General features: G+C 46.8%; 1 long non-coding RNA gene across 1 annotated transcript; it reads right to left on the bottom strand.

The window, feature by feature from the left end:
- Positions 1-751: 751 nt before the first annotated feature.
- LOC112578449 lies at positions 752-6849 on the bottom strand. The gene is made up of 2 exons (XR_003102717.2): positions 6763-6849; positions 752-1005 (listed from the first exon to the last, which is right to left on the bottom strand). It is a non-coding gene; the product is annotated as an uncharacterized LOC112578449 (long non-coding RNA).
- Between the last annotated feature and the right edge of the window lie 2018 nt (positions 6850-8867).

Here is an 8867-nt window from a genome sequence, read left to right as displayed (position 1 = left end):
TGTTCTTTTTTAAAACTTTTTATATCATTATTTCTTACAAAGAGATCTATGCTTCACCTGATAATAAAACAATTTATGCTATCAAAGCTTAGAATTAATACAACTTTGACAGGAGATGCTATATTGGGGATAAAACAGGCTTGTTGAGAAATCTGTACATTCCGTGTGCATGTGTGTGTGCTCATTCGTGTCTGACTCTGCGATCCTATGGACTGTAGGCCACCAGGCTCCTCTGTCCAAGGGATTCTCCAGGCAAGAATACCAGAGTGGGTTGCCATTTTCTTCTCCAGGGGCTCTTCCCAACCCAGGGATCAAACTCACATCTCTTGTGTCTCCAGCAGTGGAAGACAGGATTTTTTACCCAGCTGAGCCATCTGATGTATGTAAAGGAAGCCCATACATTCAGCAGAGATCTCATATTTTCACTTTGACCCCTGACATTGGCTTTAGCAGCGGGGGAATGCAGTGTGTCTTTTCACATTATAGATGTTTTTGAGGTTTTTGTGCATGAAATGTGAGAATGAACGTGGAATCTGACACAGTGGGACCACGAGTTCTACCTCTGTACTCTGGAAGGGGTGCAAACAGCAACCAGGAAGAAAGGGAGGAAGGAAGAGAGAAAGACACAGAGCCTCCAAATAGTCCTCTGAAGGCAGGTTCCTATGGGGCTCCATGGAGGAGTGGTCTCATATTAAGTGCAGTTGAAATCTTTAGTTATTGATTATAAGGAAACATATGGCCTCCATAGTAGAGATCTTAAATATGATATGTAATTACATATACATAACTGAGTGAGGCTGTGACAGTGTTATATTATTATTATCACCTATGAAAGAATGGGTTTCCCTGACTGCTCAGCCAACAAAGACAGGGAAGGCTCATGTCCAAGGGAGGAGAGATGGTCCAGAGAGAGAGCCCTCGGAGATGCTAGGAGGAGAATCATGGTTGAGGGTCTGCCGTTGGCTCACTGCATCCACAGCTCTCTTCCAGATGGAGAAACAAAAGCTGAAAGAGAGGAAGCAACTGGTCCGATAGAAGGCAACAAACAAGTCAGTAACTCTGGGTTCAGACAGAAGATGACTCTGCACCCAAGCTCTTCATGACCAAGTCTCAGAGGAGGCTGCTGCTGCTAAATCACGTCAGTCGTGTCCGACTCTGTGTGACCCCATAGATGGCAGCCCACCAGGCTCCCGTCCCTGGGATTCTCCAGGCAAGAATATTGGAGTGTGTTGCCATTTCCTTCTCCAGTGTATGAAAGTGAAAAGTGAAAGTGAAGTCACTCAGTGTGTCTGACTCTTCGCGACCCCGTGGACTGCAGCCCACCAGGCTCCTCCATCCATGGGATTTCCCAGGCAAGAGTACTGGAGTGGGGTGCCATTGCCTTCTCAGAGGAGGGATTTCCAGGGGAAAAAAAGCATGCTGCTGCTTGGTTTTCTGATGTGGCAGTTAAATGGTTCAGTGTAAACAGAGATGTGTATAAAATGTAAAGTTGAGGATCAGGATGGAGAGATTGCTCACCTAATAACGTCTATTTTCCTGCTCAAGTTGAAGGCAAAATAATATGGAAAGTGTGTTGAGACAAATAGAGGTGTGATGAGCTTGGGAAGTTTAGCAAATTCTGCTAGTTTGGAACAGCCTTGGGAAGCACTGAGTTTACCCGGACCATTCTGAGGGGCGGGGGGATCCTCTAACAACCTAGCTTATCCTTTCATTGATTTTAATTGTACCACAAGTGAAAAAAATGTCCCCCAAATAAGGATGGCTTCTAGGAATTCTGTTCAGCCATGAATTTTTAAAGGTATTTTGCATCATTTGATGAAAAGAATTTTACAATGGATATAGCAGACCTATCTCACAAGCCTTATACTGAGGGATTATAATAAACTACAATGTAGAATTTTCATTTACAGGGAAAGAAATTTTACTTCTGAAAGTTACATTAACATGATACAGGACATAATTTAATTCACATATATCACACATGACTGTAACTTTCACCTTTCTAGAAAAAAAATATTGCTGGAAATATATTTCAAGTATTATTCATTAACTATGTAGTTAACAGTCAAGGTAGCAAGCTTGTCTCCAGGTGGCTTCCAGTTTGGGTTTAAAGAAGCCCTATGTGAATGTTTTGAATCCCATGGGGCCATTTACAAACACCAGATCAAATGGGGGGAAAGGAAGACAACTGGATCTTTGATGAAGGCATCAGAAGACACCACGTCTGCTCTGTGTGGAGGAGCGGGAGCTAGCAGATGTTTAGAATCCCGGGTGGAGCACTCCCCTCCCTGCATTCCTGCTGCTGGGAAGGTAGGGCCCATCTCCGGTTTCTACAGGGGAGGGACCCTCACTTGGGAGACAGGGAAGCTCTACACGGCCCAGCTCATGTCCATCTGGAAGCTTTTTGGCAGCTCTGATTTCCACTGGGTAAAAAGGATATGGGGAAAGCTAAGAAATATTCCAGCAGAATTTGTAACGTGACATAGAAATTAGAATATTAGAGCCGTAAGATGATAATATGGAAATTCATGCCATGTTGGTAGAGGAGCAAATTCTAAAAATGTTCTCAGGCCCCTGTGCCCTCAAATGGGAAGCACATGGTACAGGAAAAAGTGAAGCCCCCCCCCCCCCCCAAAAAAAAAAAAAAAAACAGCTGGCCTTGAACGCACATCCCTCTTAGCCCGGAGCAGTAGCAGATGGCAGGATCTGCCTGTTGTGCTGGTATTGTTTTTCTTGTTTTCATGCATTGATAATTAGATGCTGACAGCATGCTTGGAGCTGCCCTGAGTTTAGAACACAGAACTGCTTGGATCCCTTGGGCTTATCCCTCAGTAAGAGGAAGACCTTTGAAAGCATCAATGCAGAAGAGATATATGTTATACATCAAAGGTTACTGCCTCTTCAGGTTGCATTTTTTCTTCATGCTTTCCTTTAATTTTCCTGGCCTTCGGTTCAGTAGGGGAAGAACAGCCAGACGGCTCACTGAGGAAAGCAGATCCCAGGAAATGATGCAGGAGATGGAAGGAGGGGACCTTGGTGGACTCAGAGGAGAAGAGTGACTTCAGAGTAAAGTGGAAGAATAATGGACACGGAGGTGGACCTGTCACCACTGAACACGGTGGGGGCAGCCTGGGATGAGAAGGCAGTGACAAGGGGTGGGGGGGTGGGCTTCTCACTGTAAAGTCCACATATAGCAGAGGCATGATTTTATTCACATGGCTAAATAGCCCCTGGATGAAAACAGGGTCTTTGCAATGATATATGATCATCAGGAAGGCTTCCCTGATGGCTCAGTGGGTAAAGAAGCCGCCTGCCAATGGAGAAGATGTGGGTTCGATCCTTGAATCAGAAAGATCCCCCGTAGGAGGAAATGGCAACCCACAGAACTCCCATAGACAGAGAAGCCCAGGGGGTTACAGTTCATAAGGTTGCAAAGAGTCAGGCACGACTGACTCTTTTCATCCAGGGGCTATTTAGCCATGTGAATAAAATCATTCCTCTGCTCATATGTGGACTTCACATTCAGAAGGCCCTCCCCGCCTACCCCTTGTCACGGCCTTCTCACCCAGGCCGCCCCCACCATGTTCAGTGGTGATGGGTCCACCTCCGTGTCCAATATTCACAAACACGATCATCAGGAAGAGACAGGGATTATGCCAAGAGGCTACAGATGTGTCACCAAACCAAAGATTACAACTGAGACCAGGAGAAGGGGCTATAGATGTGGAACCAAACCAAAGATTGGAACTGAGTCCAGGAAATGGGTGGACTGTGAAGGGTCATTCCTTAATCTGGCCATGGAATGATGTCCAAGGGGCCATGAAGCATCCATGTTTCAGAGTCCTACGTGGACCAGTGGGACAAGTAAGGGGTTAGTTCTTTCAGATCTGATCCTGGCCAGCTCAGAATCAAATTCCATCTCAGACTGAACAGCTAGTTTCCGTTAAGCAACTTATCTTTCTAGGACTCAAGTTTTTTCATCTGCAAATAAGATATTGTTACTTCGAAAGAGTAAACCTTTTACTCTGAGCACAAATGTGTTAGACAGCAATGCTAGACAAATGTCATCTTATGCTTCCCAAATACCCTATAAGGGAGGTGTTAATAATATTATTCTCCCCATTTCCAGGTAAGGTTGATTGGAGTCAAGAAAATGGCAAGTTTCATAAGCCAGGAGAGTTCAGACTTTTTCCAAGAGGCAATAAAAAGTCATCAAAAGCTCTTCACCAGAGAAAATTTTTCTGTGAAACAACATAGTGTTAGAGCACTGCACATATTGAAGAGGAAAAATGCAACAGGAAGAGCAGGTAAGAGATTATTATAACAGTCCAAGCACCAGGGGAAGAGAGATGCATATGATTTGATACCTACTAGGATTTAATAATAATAATAATAATGAGGTTGTGGAGAAGTTGGAACACATGCATTTCTTGTGAGAATGTAAAATGTTGCAGCAGCTATAAAAAAAAATTAAACAGTTTGGTTGTTCCTTGAGAGCAGGAGGAGAAGGGGGCAACAGAGGATGAGATGGTTGGATGGCATCATCAACTCGATGGACATGAGTTTGAGCAAGCTCCAGGAGATGGTGAAGGACAGGGAGGCCTGGCGTGCTGCAGTCCATGGGGTCACAAAGAGTCAGACATGACTTAGCGACTGGTCAACAAGAACAAAGAGCTAAACATAGACTGTCACATGACCCAGCAATTCCACCCCTAAGTACATGTCCAAAGGAATTGAACGCAGGGTCTTGAACAGGCCTGTACACAACTGCTCATTGCAGCATTATCACAACAACCCAAGTGTCCACCAGTAGATACATGGATGAACAATACACAGAATACATATACAATGGAATATTCCAGCTGTAAAAGGGAATGAAATTCTGAAATGTGCTACAGCATGGATAAAGCTTGAGAACATTACGCTGAGTGAAATGTCAGATGAACAAAGGAAATGTTACATTACTTCACTTATATGATGTATCTGGAGGACAGAAAAGTTGTTAAAGACCAAAAGTAGATTTGGTTACCTGGGGCTGAGGAGAGAGGGGTCAGTGGGGGTAGTTATTACTAATGGCTTCAGAGTTCCTGTTCAGATGATGGAAACGACTGTAACTAAATAGTGCTGACGGTTGCATGAGGTCACAGATGTAATTAACGCCACTTAGTTGAAACTAAAAAATGATTAAAGTGGTAAATTTTATGTTAAATATATTTTACCACAATTTTGCAAGCTAATGATGTAATGTACCAAAAATCATTGACTTGTACACTTTAATGGGTGAATTGGACACTAGGTGAATTATTAAATCTCAGTGAAGTTGCTAACAAGAGAAAGGGGAGGAAGAAAAATGCAGGGTAGGGGCCGTGGCAATATAAAAATGAAACAACATGCTTTTCTGGACTGAGAATTGATGACTAATAGAATTTAGAGAATAAGAGGTGAATCCTCTCCATGAGCAAGAATAGGACATCGAAGAGGAGACGCCACATGTCTGGGGAAGTAAGCGGGCCATTCTGGTCCCTCTGCTTTAAGCAGGAGGCAGAGACGGCGGGGGCAAGAAGTGGAGCGAGGGAGAGCGAGGGAGAGCGAGGGACAGGTGGGGACCAGCGGAGGTCACGTGCACAGAAGTCCCAGCTGCAGAGACAGGGTGAGACTGTCGACTGGCAGGCACTAGTGAACCTTGCCAACAGGGACATGGGAGGAGAAAGAGGGCTCAGAGATGAACAGAAACAGGTGATGCTCAGAGACACTGAGAGAGAACAAGGATATGTCAGGAAGAACATGGGGAACTCACCCGAGTGTCAGGAGTGAGGATGCTGAGAAGCTGAAAGAGCCTTCAGTGTAACAAATTGGAGATTGCTGACATCTGTAGAAATGATTTCAGCTGTGTTGAGGAGAAGAAGTCAGATTTTTTTAAAAAAATTAAATAATTTGAGTAAATAAGGGTCAAGGTTTGAAAACCTTGGATGTGCATCAGATAAGTGGGATGCGACAGCACTGGGGGAACAGTTGTACAAAAAGTAGGTTTCTTTTTTTAAGTCTTTCTTTGTTTGATTTTAAGAGGGAAGTGTCATCTGTTTTGGAATTTGGAAAACTTTGACAAAAGTAGAGTAATAATGGTTTGAAAGGAAGGAATGATGAATTGATTTTGTGACAGGGTGAGAAAGTTACTGAAAGGACCATTTTCTGAAAGAAATAGGAGAAATTGGGATCAATTCCCTAGGGGAGTCAGGGGAACTTTAGGGGACCCCATAAGGGACCTTTGCCAACAAAGTTCCATCTAGTCAAAGCTATGGTTTTTCCACTAGTGTATGGATGTGAGAGTTGGACTATATAAAAAAAAAACAGCTGAGCACGGAAGAATTGATGATTTTGAACTGTGGTGTTGGAGAAGTCTCTTGAGAGTCCCTTGGTCTGCAAGGAGATCCAACCAGTCCATCCTAAAGGAAATCAGTCCTGAATATTCATTGGAAGGACTGATGCTGAAGCTAAAGCTCCAATACTTTGGCCACCTGATGGGAAGAACTGACTCACTGGAAAAAACCCTGATGCTGGGAAAGATTGAGGGGAGGAAGAGAAGGGGATGACAGAGGATGAGATGGTTGGATGGCATAACTGAGTTTGAGCAAGCTCTAAGAGATGGTGATGGACAGGGAAGCCTGGCATGCTGTGCAGTCCATGGGGTCACAGAGAGTTGGACACGACTGAGCGACTGAACTGAACTGAGAGTCAGGCCTGGCAAAGAGGGTCGGTACTTACTGTCTCGGGAGTGGGGGTAGGGGTTGCGGAGGATGGAGAACAGCTGGTCCCAGGAGGCAGAGGTGGGGATGACAGCTCCCAGGATGGACACAGAGTAGGATGTGTGGGGCCATGGGGTGTCCACAAGGTGGGGGGCTGCCACACCCAAGAGCAGCCAGGCCTCTGTGAGGTCAGGATCCCATCACTAGGCATTGAGTTCTCACAGCCTGGTCCCAGGGTCTGGTCTGTGGTCAGAGAAGGAAGCCATCAGCCCACCTAGAAGAGAGGCAAGGACACACATGACCACCCTCCTGTAACAACCCTCGTGTCCAGGCTCGTTCTCCGCTGCCATCCAGCGCAAAGGCTGCAGCATGGCCTGGCCCTCGCTCCTGGAAAATATCACCCACTGTTGACGCTGCTCACACCCTCCACCTCCTCTGAGACTAACCCTGTCCCATGACCCTTGGGAGTTGTAGTCAGGAAACTTTTCTGATACAGAGTGACCAGTCCTCAAGCCATGCCCCCTTCTCCTCTACATCTTTAGCTATGTATTTCGTCCTGTTTTATTGTTCGTGGTCTGAAAAAAATCCCCTTGTCTCCTCAACAGTACCGAACACGTCTGAAAGCAAGAAGTCTGTCTTTTCGTTAGCACAGGCCAACCATCAGGAGAAAGACTTGTGCAAACGCGGACTTGTGAGAGGACAAAGAGTTTCCGACCCTGCAGCGCCTGCCGGGAGCTGCTGACGCGTGGGTCCCAGGAAGCATTTTCGTGCTGGAAATGGACCATCTTAGACACACAGCCTTGTCCCACTGCCTGCAGGACAGAGTCTCGTTCTTCAGAAGAGTTTAATCCACGATGCTTTGAGACCTCTCAGCTCTATGGCCCCTGACTGCCCTACCCCAGCCCACTAAAGACCTGCTGTCAATGGAGACAGGAAACGTAGGAGAAGCCAGACTGGGAGGCAAGAAGAAAAATGAGAAGGGAACAAAGGATGAAAGAAAGAAAGAGAGAGCAGGAGGGAGGAAGGAGGAGAGAAAGAGAAAAGAGAGACGGGGGAAGGGAGAGGAAGAAAGAGGGAAAGAGAATGAAAAAGAAGCAAACACACCGGCCCCCTCGGGTGAAACACCAGCAGCGTGGGGCGGCCTCAAGCCCCACCACCCCCAACCCCTCCAGAAACATCAGTTCCTTGTGGGAAGGAGACCAAAGTGTGAGGGTGGGTCCATTACACCCTCCAACCTGTGGCCCACATGCCAGCCTCACACACAGATGGAAAAGTGATGAGCTGTGCACAGAGCAGGGAGCCGGCTCCAGGGCTCCGCTCGTTCCAAGGCTGATGTCTCCCTCTGGTCCTCCTGCCAAGAAAGTGAGAAAGCTCAGACAAGCCTCTCGGCCCAGCCAGCTGAGCTCAGTGCATAGGCAGCAGCCAAGGACACACAGGGCTTGTCCTGCCGCTTGGCCAGGAGGGGTGGGCAGGCAAGTCGAGAGCTGGGTCCCCGGCTTCCAACGCTGCCCACATCAAGGTCATCGGGGTGACCAGCCCGAGGTCTCCCTGCCAGGCTCCCAGATGCTCTCCTGTCTCAGGATCTGGCCCTGTGTGCTGAGGCAAGCCCTGACCTCATGCGTGGTGTTGGGTCTGAGCATCGGTCCACATGTGACCTCCCCAGGGCCCTGGATTTCTGCTCCTCCACCCAGGACAGAACTGACTCGAGCATAGGATTCCTCTGGCAGCCTGCTTTCCGTGTCTGTTTCAGCCCCACAAAGGGTCAAGGAAGAACATGGAGAAATCTGGACACTTATCTGAAAACATTTAAATGAAAAAGAACTTTCTTTCCCTCCCTATCTTCCAGGAAACCATCTACCTTCGCTGCTGTTGGAAAGGTGTTGTTTCCTGTGTTTTTATAATGGGCTCCACACACCTAGACGTGATCCATGTTGGGACGGGGTGGTGTGGGGGAGGTGGGGGCGGGCAAGCCTGCGTCTTGACTGCCTCTGTTCCCTGGAATCTTTGAGGATAAAGGAGGAGGCACTGGGGCTCGTGTCTTGTGCTTCCCTCTGTATCTGTTTTTCAGGGCTGCCATAACAAATCACTGCAAACTTGGTGGCTTAACACAACAGCAATGTGTGT

This window comes from Bubalus bubalis, chromosome 13 (assembly GCF_019923935.1).
Source record: "Bubalus bubalis isolate 160015118507 breed Murrah chromosome 13, NDDB_SH_1, whole genome shotgun sequence".
In the NCBI taxonomy this organism is placed as follows: Eukaryota; Metazoa; Chordata; class Mammalia; order Artiodactyla; family Bovidae; genus Bubalus; species Bubalus bubalis.
Note: the sequence above shows the minus strand (reverse complement) of the source record. Positions and strands in the feature narration are given on the sequence as shown.